The 13,093-nt window shown below is 46.8% G+C and overlaps 1 protein-coding gene across 2 annotated transcripts in view; it reads left to right on the top strand.

The window, feature by feature from the left end:
* The window catches only part of KNTC1 (kinetochore associated 1), a 495,394-nt gene that overhangs the window by 76,344 nt on the left and 405,957 nt on the right, over positions 1-13,093 (top strand). The window lies entirely within an intron of this gene.

A 13,093-nucleotide genomic window follows, 5' to 3' on the forward strand; every position in this document is an offset into this window, starting at 1 on the left:
TATCTACACACAATATATACATAAAATAACAATCAGGAATAGCATAACATTTACAGGGCCCTATGTGGGGGGGTGAGGAGGTAGCAGAGGGGGCAAACCATATACTAAGTAAGTGGAATGTGAAATAGTGAACCCAACCAAAGTAAGTGTGGTAGTTAGCTGGGGGCAGGGAGTAGATGAAAACACCAGAGTTAGGTACGGTAAATGCCCCCAGCGACCTGGTGTAGAGGGGTTACCTACACAGTCTTCCCACAGTCTAACACAGGGAAGTAGTGGTTGGAATTTGTGCATTTCAGGACCTTTTCCCAGTGGACCCTGAGGAAACCAGCAGACAAGTGGAAAGGACACCCAGAAGACTGGAGTACCTACACCAAGGGACCTGGATGCATAGGGGAGCAAAGGACTGTCACTAAAGTCTAGGAATGCCTCGGATGTCCAGCTGCTTGTCGCGACCCGTGGACCAGGATGGTGGAACCTAGGGACGGATTCTGACGTGAGTACCTGTAAAGGAAGGGACAGAGTCTAGCACCCTTGGAGGTGCCCAGGTGGGGCAGGTGCCAATTCCAATCCTCTTAGAGGTGACTGTGTAATAGGTCAGTGGACGTAGTAGTCCAGCTGCATGGTCCAAGAGCTGCAGAAGATCCCAGAAGTCGCCTACGAGCTGTGTTCGACGTTCGACTGCCAGTGACCAGCGAGGCCACCAACAAGCCCTGGCAAATGCTAGCAGGAGCTGTAGATGTATTTGCAAAGTTTTGGGGACCCCCAAGGTCCAGGAGACTCTACCCTTAAGTGAGAGTCATGGCTGGCCCTCAGCACACGGAAGGCCAGCAAAAGTTGTTGGAGCCCCACGAGTGACCCACAGGCGATGGACACAGGGAGTCACAAGGAGGCCTCGTCACTGGAGTTGCAGGACAGGGATTGATCTTAAAGTTGCAGAGTGCTGAAGGTCGGGGCTTCTTGGCGCCTGAAGATCTCCTGGAGGAAGAGTCAATAAGCCTTGGCAAGAGCAACGTCCGGGTGCACAGGGGTTTCAGTCTAGTGGCAGGAGCAGGGGCCCACAGTCTCCCAAGTTGGTCAGAAGACACGGAGGACCCAGAGGATGCAGAGCCTTTTGATGTCCATGGGACAGTAGACCTCACCAGCCGGTCTACGTTGTCGTGAGGTGCCTGCGGTTGAAGGGGAGTGACTCCTTCACTCCATTGGAGATTCCTTTGTGCTTCCAGGTGCAAACAGAGTACTTGTGACCCTGGAGGATGCACACCCTTTGATTTTGCAGAATTTTTGCAGGACCTGGAAAAACAATGTTGCAGCGTGAGCCTTTCCACCAGAATCAGACTTGTTTCGGTTCCAAAGCAGACCAACAGCACTACCAGAGGCCAGGAGCAGTCTTGTTCAACGAATCTGAGGACCCACCTGCGGAGGAGCCCTTAAGTAACTCTAAAAGGGGGTGGCTCACTCTCGGTCACTCTCTGGGGGTCAGGAACATCATCTACCTGGCCTAACCAGTCAGATGCTCCCAGGGGCCACTGCACATCTTATTTTCAAGATGGCAGAATCACGTGGCCACCTGGCAGAGGTCTGCGCACCTCCCTAGGGTGGGAGCTGGCCAGGGAGGTGGTCACTCCTCTGTCCTTTGTTCAGTTTCACGCCAGAGCGGGAACCAGAGGTTCCTGTACTGGTGCAAATTGGATTATGCAATGAGGGCACCAATTGTGCCCTTCAAAGCAGTCTGGTGGTGCTCAGAGGCCACCCCAGCCCTTAGGCACCTAATGCACAGGGGGAGGTGGAAATCCTTTGTTCTGCCTTCCTCTGCCTGGGACAGGCTCACCAGCAGGAGGGCAGAACAGTGTCTGGGGTTGGCAGCAGCGTTGCTGACAGCCAGACCCTGTAAGGTTGCACAGGTAGAACTGGGGGAATCCTCCAAGGAACCCCCAAAGTACAGGGGGATCATGCAACTAGCACTGGAATTGGTGTAGTTGCATGATTCCAACATGTTTGATACCAAACATGCCTGGGTTCGGAGAAGCCATTATGTGATTGGACCACTCGTGTTGACCAGTGTCCACTAAATACCATACGTCGGATTCCCTGCACTTCCAAAGCCCTGGGAATGGAGTCTGTGGTTTGTAGGGGTACCCTGCTCATGCAAGGGTACCCTCACACTTAGGAACATGCACCCTGCCCTTGGGCTAAATAGCCTACCAGAGGGGTGACTTAGTGTCTAAGTGCAGTGACCAGGATATAAGGCACATCTTACATCTTAACCCCTTCACTGCCAGGCCTTTTCCCCCTCCTGTGCCAGGCCTTTTTTTTGGCTATTTGGGGCAGTTCGCGCTTAGGCCCTCATAACTTTTTGTCTACAGAAGCCAGCCAAGCCAAATTTGCGTCCTTTTTTTCCCAACATCCTAGGGATTCTAGAGGTACCCAGACTTTGTGGGTTCCCCTGAAGGAGGCCATGAAATTAGCCAAAATACAGTGAAAATGTCGTTTTAAAAATAAAAATGGGAAAAAGTGGCTGCAGAAGAAGGCTTGTGTTTTTTTTCCCTGAAAATGACATCAACAAAGGGTTTGCGGTGCTAAAAATCACCAGCTTCCCAGCTTTCAGGAACAGGCAGACTTGAATCAGAAAACCCAATTTTTCAACCCAAATTTGGCATTTTACTGGGACCTACCCCATTTTTACGATTTTTTGTGCTTTCAGCCTCTTTCCAGTCAGTGACAGAAATGGGCGTGAAACCAACGCTGGATCCCAGAAACCTAAACATTACTGAAAAGTAGACAAAATTCTGAATTCAGCAAGGGGTAATTTGTGTAGATCCTACAAGGGTTTCCTACAGAAAATAACAACTGAAAAAGAAACATATTGAAATTGAGGTGAAAAAAACAGCAATTTTTCTCTACGTTTTACTCTGTAACTTATTCCTGCAATGTCAGATTTTTTTGAAGCAATATACCATTACGTCTGCTGGACTCTTCTGGTTGCGGGGATATATAGGGCTTGTAGGTTCATCAAGAACCCTAGGTACCCAGAGCCAATAAATGAGCTGCACCCTGCAGTGGGTTTTCATTCTATACCGGCTATACAGCAATTCATTTTCTGAAATATAAAGAGAGAAAAATAGCTATCAAGAAAACCTTTGTATTTCCAAAATGGGCACAAGATAAGGTGTTGAGGAGCAGTGGTTATTTGCACATCTCTGAATTCCGGGGTGACCATACTAGCATGTGAATTACAGGGCATTTCTCAAATAGACGTCTTTTTTACACACTATCTTATATTTGGAAGGAAAAAATGTAGAGAAAGACAAGGGGCAATAACACTTGTTTTGCTATTCTATGTCCTCCCAAGGCTCCCGATAAAAATGATACCTCACTTGTTTGGGTAGGCCTTACGCTCGTTACAGGAAATGCCCCAAAACACAACGTGGACACATCACATTTTTTGAAAGAAAACAGAGGTGTTTTTTGCCTAGCTATAGATTTTAGCCTCTAGCTCAGCCGGCACCTAGGGAAACCTAGCAAACCAGCGCATTTTTGAAAACTAGAAACCTAGGGGAATCCAAGATGGGGTGACTTGTGGGGCTCTAACCAGGTTCTGTTACCCAGAATCCTTTGCAAACCTCAAAATTTGGCTAAAAAAACACATTCTCCTCACATTTCGGTGACAGAAAGTTCTGGAATCTGAGAGGAGCCACAAATTTCCTTCCACCCAGCGTTCCCCCAAGTCTCCTGATAAAAATTATACCTCACTTGTGTGGGTAGGCCTAGCGCCCACGAAAGGAAGTGGCCCAAAACACAGCATGGAGACACCACATTTTTTCACAGAAAACAGAGGTGTTTTTTTGCAAAGTGCCTACCTGTGGATTTTGGCCTGTAGCTCAGCCGGCCCCAGGGGGGGCAGAAATGGCCTAAAATAAATCCCCCCCCCCCCCCCCCCCCCCCCACCAGCCCCTCCCCTGGGAGCGACCCTTGCCTACGGGGTCGCTCCCCTTGCGTGACATTGGCTCAAAAAATAAAAATCCCCGTGCCTAGTGGTTTCTGCCCCCTTGGGGACAGATTGACCTAAAATCGGCAGATCTGCCCCCAAGAGGGGCAGAAATGGTCTAAATACAATTTTCCCCCCAGGGGAGCGACCCTTGCCTAATGGGTCGCTCCCCATCTCTAAAAAAAAAAAAAAAAAAAAAAAAAAAACACAAAAATAATTTTGCCCTGGCGCCTAGAGGTTTCTGCCTCCCCCCCCCCCCCAGGGGCAGATCGGCCTAATAACAATAGGCCGATCTGCCCCCAGGGGGCAGAAATGGCCTAAAATAATTTTGCATACAACCCACCCTAACCCTCCCCCCGGGGTCGCTCCCCTTGCGTTACATTGGCGCAAAAAATAAATCCCTGGTGCCTAGTGGTTTCTGCCCCTCTTGGGGGCAGATCGGCCTAATCAAAATAGGCTGATCTGCCCCCCAGGGGGGCAGAAATGACCTAAAATAAAATTCCCTCCCTGGGGAGCGACCCTTGCCTAAGGGGTCTCTCCCCTTGCGTGAAATTCACGTAAAAAAAAAAAAAACTCCCTGGTGTCTAGTGGTTTGTGTCCCCGTTGGGTGCAGATTGGCCTCATAAAAATAGGCCAGGCAGAAATTGCCTAAATATAATTTGCCCCCTAGGGGAGCGACCCTTGCCTAAGGGGTCGCTCCTCACCTCCAACAAAACCCCCCCAAAAATGATCCCTGGTGCCTAGAGGTTTAGAGAACAATTAGCACTGCAGACAACTTCCAGCATCCTAAGGCAGGGTGGGTGTGGCAGTGTTCCCACTACTTAGTACAGTAATGACTGTACCTATGCTTTACAGTGGCACCTGACAGTTAAGAATCCACGGGTGAATCAGGAAGACTTGGGCATCTGAAATTCGCCTTTTAATATTTTATTAACAGATTTTTTTTCTGAAAACAATATATCTGTTTCTTGTCTGTATTCATATTTTTAAGAACTTCAAAAATGACCAAATCTTAATCAGGTCTATGGTTTTAAAGAGGAATGCACAATTAGGGTAAGTGTTTTTGTATTTTATTCCACGCATAGAGAATGCAACATCTCAGACATTTTTGCAAGTTTTCACTGGTTTTTGTTTCTGGATTGAAAACAAAGGAAAAATAGAGACAAAATGTCCTGCAACAAAAGTCTTCTTCGTCCCCTACATCAAGGAATGCGACGAACGAGGAAACCTTCTGTGGTCCAGCACTGTTGGGAAGCCAAGCAATGAACCTACCTTAATCTTAAATGCATTAAGTTGCCTGTGTTGCTCGCCTCCGAATGCTTGGATTTACCTTCACCGGCTGGGGAGAATATGTACCACCTGCCCAACTGAGTGCTTGTAGGACCTTGCTGCTGGGCACCGCGCACAGGCTTTCCTGGTAAGAAAGTTGCTTTCAAGAGCACTCAAGTTCCCAGGCAATTTAATTACCTTAGTGTAGTTACCATTAAGGTAACTCCCTCTCCCTGACAGTGCTCCTTAAAGTTACTTAGTGGATTTTTTGTCAGCCTTGAAGCAACCCTAATTCCATTCCACAGGTGAAAAATGTGGACGTTTGGAAATGGATTATCTCTTGCATTCCAGAGTCCAGCAGTATCAAACATACCTTTCTTCTGGATGGTATTTATTCCCACACTTAAGGACCAAGGCAACCTATTTTGCTGCTGGACGGAATCGGCAGAGAGCCAGTCTTCTCTGTTCCTTGATTGTTATAAGCATTATTCAGTGAGCTCTGCATTGGACACCCGGTTTATTCAAGCCATGATGAAGAAATTCTCTCGTAGGGGATTTCCATGTATAGTCATAAGCACTGAATAGTTCCGCGTGCCTGCGGGCACCCCGGAGCACTGATGTGAAGTATATTCTTAAGTGCAGATACCAGCCCTTTGAAAAAGGTCTGTCAAAAACCACTTAAGAATAACACTGTGCAGCCTATGTGAACAGCTACACAGGCCAAATTGTTGAAAAGAAAGCAGCTGTAGTGTAAATTCACGTTCAAACACCTATTTATTCTAGAAATGTAATAAAAAATCCATTCTCATACTTTATTTACACCTCTCATGAGAATAAAACAATGCAGGACGGTTTAGCCCATAGGCAGCCATTATACAGAATGTAAATAGAGCTGTGCCTTTAAGAAAGTAAAGTCTTCCTGTATCCCATCATGCACAGCAAAAGGCAGTTGCCTTAGTTCTTTTTTCCAGCTCCTTCTGACAGGACCCTGAAGCATTGAGCTCTACTTCACAAAGCTTTTTTGCCAGAAAATTCAATTAAAACCTTTTGAATTTCAATTTCACTCGACGTTTTTAATATTGAGTGAACATTTACTAACCTTTTCTGTCAAATTCTGACAGAAATTTAAGGTTTTTCTATTTTAGAATGCCTTCACTTTTTGATAAATGTCCTTCTTGTGGCACAAAAAAGGCTAAAACAGACCCACACCAGGTTTGTATAATTTGCCTTCCATCCAGCCACAAGCCTGACTCCTGTGACATCTGTAGAACTTTCTCCAGACAAACCCTTCGTGACAGGGAGAAAATTCGACTTCAGGCAAGAGAGGACAGGAGAAGAAGTGGTCAATCTGCCACAGAGCGAGGAGAAGGTCAGGCTTCTACCAGGGCTCACCCTGTTTCCTCTGCAACTTCTGCCAGACCTGCTCATAAGCGGCATAGGTCTCCGACGACGTCGAGGGCATCGTCGTTGAGACCAGGAACGGCGCCGACATGCTCGCCGTCGAGGACCGGCTCACCGTCGAGAAAGAGGCATCGCTCGATGTCGGCATCTGTTTCGCCGTCGAGACGCCATGGACGCTCGTCGTCGAGAAGATCTTGGTCCGGGTCGACGCGACGAGGACGATCGGCGTCGAGGGAGAGTGCTCGCCGTCTAAGACGGTCGCCTTCATCAAATCGACGTCGAGGAAGGTCGTCGTCGAGAGGATCTCAGCGACGAGGGGAATCAACGTCAAGAGGTACCCGCCGTCACCGTACTTCGACGTCAAGGAGTGTGTTGACGTCGAGGCGACAGTCAAAGAGGCCTAGAAGGTTTTATACCACTTCAGAATCCTCGGCCTCACTCATCCTACTTCCGACTTCGCCTCAGCTCTCTCATCAACAGCCGCCGTTGCCGCAGACACCAGTAACACCTGCGGCTCCTCTTCCGGCCCCCCCTTCAGAGTCTGTTCCGATGACTCCAGCGGAATCCATAAGACATTCCAGAGATTCCTCTATACGTTCGTCTTCCTCTCGGCACCATCGACATGAGTCATTCAGAGATCCTCGCATTCACGTCATAGACATTCTTCGTCTACACGGGACTACTCTCCAACCCTGTCGGACTCACCGTCCCCGAGAGTGTCCCCCATAGATGACGTGAATACCTTCCAAGAGGTCCTAGTGCGCGGGCGACCAAACTAAATATCCTGCTGGCGTTACCCGCCCCATCGACCTCAGTAATTTTTGAGACTTTACACCAGAGGACATCGTCAAGACCTTTACTTCCACTGGTCCCGGGTCTTCTTGAACCAGCAATGGATATTTTTCTGACACCGGCCACAACAAAATCTGCTCCTTCCAGACTTATTAAAAAGTATCTCCCACCGGAGCAAGACCCTCTCTTCCTAAGATCGGACCGGGTGCCGGACTCGGTGGTTATAGTAGCGGCAAAGAAATTACACTCCACATCACCATCTTCCTCCTCGCCTCCGGATAAGGAGAGCAGAAAGATCGATGCTGCAGGCCGAAAAGTATGCTCTACCGCAGCCATCACAATGAAAGCAGCCAGTGCCACTGCTTTATTAGGAAGATATGATCGTGCTCTTTGGGACTCTACGCTGCAGTTTGCGGAGCACTTACCCAAGGACAAAAGGGAAGATTTCTTGGAGGTCGTGGGTGAGGGTGCCATGGTTTCCAACCAGGTGATTAGTGCTGCTGCTGATTCTTCGGTGCTGTCGGCACATAACTACGCTCATGGAGTAGCGGTAAGACGACATGCATGGTTGCAAACCAGAGGCACAACAGAGGATTCAGAATTTACCATTCTCAGGCTCCACCTTGTTCGGCTCTCATGCCGATGACGAGATGTCAAGAATGAAGTCTGAGCTAGACACTTTAAAAGCGGTAGGCATCGAACGCCCAAAGGAACAACGAAAAGTATTCCGTCCCTACCAGCGAAGGCTATTCACCCACAGGTATCAGGCACCACACTGGATGTCCTCACGTCCCCAGCAGCAACAGCAGCATCCAAGGGCCTTCTCGACACAGCGAAAGTCGACAAGGGGTCGTTCCACGCCACAAACTCAGGCAACTCGCCAGGCTCCCGCGTCCAAGCCCTGAATCTTCGCTTCCCTCTCCTCCATTACCCACTCCGGTAGGGGGAAGTATCTCAAATCATCTGGACGAGTGGCTACGCATCACATCAGACGCCTGGGTATTGAATATTGTGCGAAATGGTTACGCTCTCAGATTCATCAGTCCTCCTCCATCTGTTCCACCCAAACCAGCCCGCCACCACCTCGAAGCTCTTCAGTTAGAAGTAGAGATTCTATTACAAAAAAGAGCAATAGAGCCCGTCCCGATCAACCAACGCGGGAAAGGGCTTTATTCGAGGTATTTTCTAGTGCCAAAGAAGGACAAACAAGAGTTTCGTCCCATTCTAGACCTAAGGACAGCAAACAAGTGGATTCGCAAAGAGAAATTCAGGATGCTATCCTTGCACCAAATTTACCCGCAACTTCTTCAGGGCCACTGGCTCTGTGCGATAGACCTTCGCAACGCTTATTTTCACATTCCGGTGAGTAAGAAACATCGAAAATTCCTAAGATTCACCGTCGGCAAAAGTCATTACCAATTTGCGGTTCTACCCTTCGGCCTCAAATCAGCGCCAATACATTTTTCCAAATGCATGGCGGTGGTAGCCGCCCATTTGAGGAAGCATTGAATATTTGTCTACCCCTATCTGGACGATTGGCTCATAAAGGCCTCCAACTATCTAGAGGCCCAACAACATTTCAACTGGGCTCAACAACTTCTCCAGAATCTCGGTCTTCAAGTCAATCTTCTCAAGTCCACAGCAACGCCTGTTCAGAGGCTGCATTACTTAGGGGCCATTATAGATACCAATCAAGGAAAGGTGTTTCCTTCGGAGGAACGACTATTATCGATTCTCCAAAAGTGCAAACAACTAGAGATAACACCACAGACCACTGCAAGAATAGTAGCCTCTCTACTGGGCTCGATGGCGTCGTGTATCCACCTCGTTCCCAATGCTCGTCTCCATATGAGACCCTTACAGGAGTGCCTGGAGGATCAATGGTGTCAACTGATGGACGATTGGGAGAGCAGAGTCCTTCTTTCTCCCCACGCCCTACAGTCCCTCAAGTGGTGGTGTTCTCCCAACAATCTCTTAGTGGGGATTCCTTTCCATCAACAGCCTCCAGCTCAAACCATCGTAGCAGACGCATCGCTGCTCGGATGGGGAGCGCACATGGATCATCTTCGAGTCCAAGGCAAGTGGTCACAGAGAGAGAGTCTCTATCATATCAACCCGTTGGAGCTTCACGCAGTCCATCTTGCGCTCAAGGCCTTCCTACCTTCTCTGAAACTCTCCTCCTCCAGACGGACAACGTGGCCACCATGTATTACGTAAACAAACAAGGAGGCACCAGGTCCAGGATATTATCCAGAGAGGCTCAGACAATTTGGCATTGGCTTCTAGCCAGGAACCTGTCGCTAGTGGCAACTCACCTGCGGGGCAGGCAGAATGTTCAAGCAGATGCTCTCAGCCGCGTAATGGACGAGAACCACGAATGGGTATTACACGACGACGTTGTTCGTTCCATTTTCGCACTATGGGGTACCCCCTCTATAGACCTATTCGCAACCCCAGAAAACAAAAAATGCCAAAACTTCGCCTCCAGATATTACCATCCAGGGACACTAGGGAATGCCCTGTGGATAAATTGGTCAGGAGCATTTCTTTACGCCTTTCCACCGCTTCCCCTGATACCGGCAGTCCTCCAGAAGCTATCCAATGCTCAATCCAAAATGATTCTAATTGCTCCAGAATGGCCACGCCAATGGTGGTTTCCAGACCTTCTTCACCGGTCACTCAAGCCACACATCAGACTGCCTCATCGTCCGGACCTTCTCACGAAGTTCGGAGGGCAGATATCTCATCCCAACCTCTCATCGTTGAGTTTGGCAGCATGGCTCCTGAGTTAGTGCAATATGGACACTTGAACCTACCTCAGGACTGTATGGAAATCTTAAGAGAAGCAAAGCGCCCTTCCACACGATCGGCTTATGCATGCAAGTGGAAAAGATTCTGTGTGTGGTGTTTGGACAACAACGTTGACCCGGTATCCTGTGGAGCGGAAGCTATCCTGCCATACTTGCTAAGTTTGGCAAAATCGGGTTTACAATTGACATCAATAAAAGTGCACTTGGCGGCTCTAACGGCATATAGAAAGAGCCCCTCTCAAACCTCCTTTTTTAGGATCTCAATTATCAAGGACTTCCTGGAGGTTTAAAAAAGGTTTTCCCTCCCATTAGGAGGCCATCTCCTCCATGGGAACTGAATGTTGTCTTATCACATCTGATGCTACCTCCGTTCGAGCCTATACATAAAGCATCACTTCAACATCTCACGTGGAAAACTGCCTTTCTGGTTGCAATCACATCAGCGCGTAGGGTCTGCGAAATCCAGGCCCCTTGCGCTCAAAACCCTACACGGTCTTTCATTCTGCGAAAGTAGTGATGAGGACGCATCAATTTTTTTAACCAAAAGTCGTTTCTGACTTTCATGAGAACCAAACCATTTCATTAACAACTTTCTTTCAAAATCCAACTACCCCTGCCAAGAGAACTCTGAATTCTCTGGATGTAAAGAGGGTTTTGAAATTTTACTTGGACAGGACAAAATGCTTGCGTAAATCACAGCAGCTCTTTGTTAACTATGGCCCAGTTAGAACAGGGTTGGGCATGTCTAAGCAATCATTATCCAGGTGGATTGTTTCATGTATACTGTTGTGTTATCAGTTAGCGAACAAATCTCTTGGTGGCAAGCCAAAAGCCCATTCTACTAGAGGGAAGGCAGCTACTGCGGCCTTAATGAGAAATATCCCTTTGGCAGAGATATGCAAGGCAGCCACTTGGAAATCGGTCCATACCTTTACACAGCATTACTGCCTTGATACAGACGCTAGGGCAGATGCACAGGTTGGACAGGCCTCGCTTAAGAATTTATTTGCATGATTCATGTTTTTTCAGTATTATTCTGTCTACTCCACCGCGGTTATGGGGATGGGCTTGCTAGTCTATTCAGTGCTTATGACTATACATGGAAATCCCCTACGAGAAAAGGAATGGTTTCTTACCTGTAACTCCAGTTCTCTCGTACGAGTATTTCCATGATAGTCATAAGCAACCCTCCCTCCTCCCCGGTGGAGTTGACATAGAAAAAGTTGCCATAGTAGTATTGAGGTTGCTACTCCAACGAATGTTTTGTTCCTTCATGTCAGGTTACAAGCCTTCAAAAAGAACTGAGGCAACTGCCTTTTGCTGTGCATGATGGGATACAGGAAGACTTTACTTTCTTAAAGGCACAGCTCTTTACATTCTGTATAATGGCAGACTATGGGCTACACTGTCCTGCATTGTTTTATTCTCATGAGAGGTGTAAATAAAGTATGAGAATTTATTTTTTATTACATTTCTAGAATAAATAGGTGTTTGAACGTGAATTTACACTACAGCTGCTTTCTTTTCAACAATTTGGCCTGTGTAGCTGTTCACACAGGCTGCACAGTGTTATTCTTAAGTGGTTTTTGACAGACCTTTTTCAAAGGGCTGGTATCTGCACTTAAGAATATACTTCACATCAGTGTTCCGGGGTCCCCGCAGGCGCGCAGAACTATTCAGTGCTTATGACTATCATGGAAATACCCCTACGAGAGAACTGGAGTTACAGGTAAGAAACCATTCCTTATATGGCCTGTATCTTGGAAATGTACATTGCTGTTATGTAGGAAGTGGACATATCAGTACGTACAACGTATTAATTTTTGTAAGTCCTTTATCCCTAGATTTTATTCTCCCTAGGGACTGGAACTGTGGTAGGCACGTTTGCAAATGTTATGTGGGGTGGGGGAGATGTAGGGCAGTGGGTGTGTGTATGTCCAGTCTAGTCTAAGTAAGATTTTATGCTGAGCAAAATATGCTTTGTTTCCTCTAAATTGTGGGTCAGACCTCCTAGGGCTGGAAGAACTAGAATAGTGGATTATGAGTTTGAAAATTAAGATGTTAGTAACTTGTGCATTTTTAAATAAAACTATGCAGTATATTTATTTTATTTGTTTTGTTTATTTCAGTGTCTTATTAAGTCACTGGTGAACCACGTGATTGCTTGAGAGGATGCATTGAGCTAGGAATGAATAGAAAGAATATATTAATGTAATTCATGTCTAAATCCTTGACTGAAAAAATGGGATTTACGATTTTTTAAATTGAATTTTCTGTGGTTTACCTTGAAGCAAATAAAGAGAATTCAAGAGGAATGGGCTTTTAATATGCACAGACATTTCCTCAATATGCATTTTGAAGGGATCAGTCTGAGAAGTACCAGGAAGCTGATGTTAAATCTACGTTTGGGAATGTGAAATAAATAATTTGGGAAAATGCATAAGCCATTTTTTGCTCTTTGTCTCCCATCAACCAAAACTTGCATTGAATTGTGAAGGAGAAATAAAACAAAAAAGTGAACTTTTCTACTAGTCTGGGGTTGTATTTTGCACCTCAAGAGGATATTCCTCTATTTACGTCTTCTTGTAGTACTACAAGTTGGAAACAATTGATGGGTACCATTATTTATTGGTTTGCAGATTGATGGAATAAAATGGGTAATCTGCCTGACCAACAACACGTTCTTTAGTCTTATTTATCAGATCATCCATACAATCAAGTGTAGAATTGCTTCTTTCTCTTTTTATGTTGAGGTTTGATAGAGATTCGTTTTTGCACAGTCGAGGGTTAGTTAAATTCTATTTATTGGTCAGACTAGTGCCTGAAAAAAATTGAA

Source organism: Pleurodeles waltl, chromosome 11, assembly GCF_031143425.1.
Source record: "Pleurodeles waltl isolate 20211129_DDA chromosome 11, aPleWal1.hap1.20221129, whole genome shotgun sequence".
Lineage (NCBI taxonomy): Eukaryota > Metazoa > Chordata > Amphibia > Caudata > Salamandridae > Pleurodeles > Pleurodeles waltl.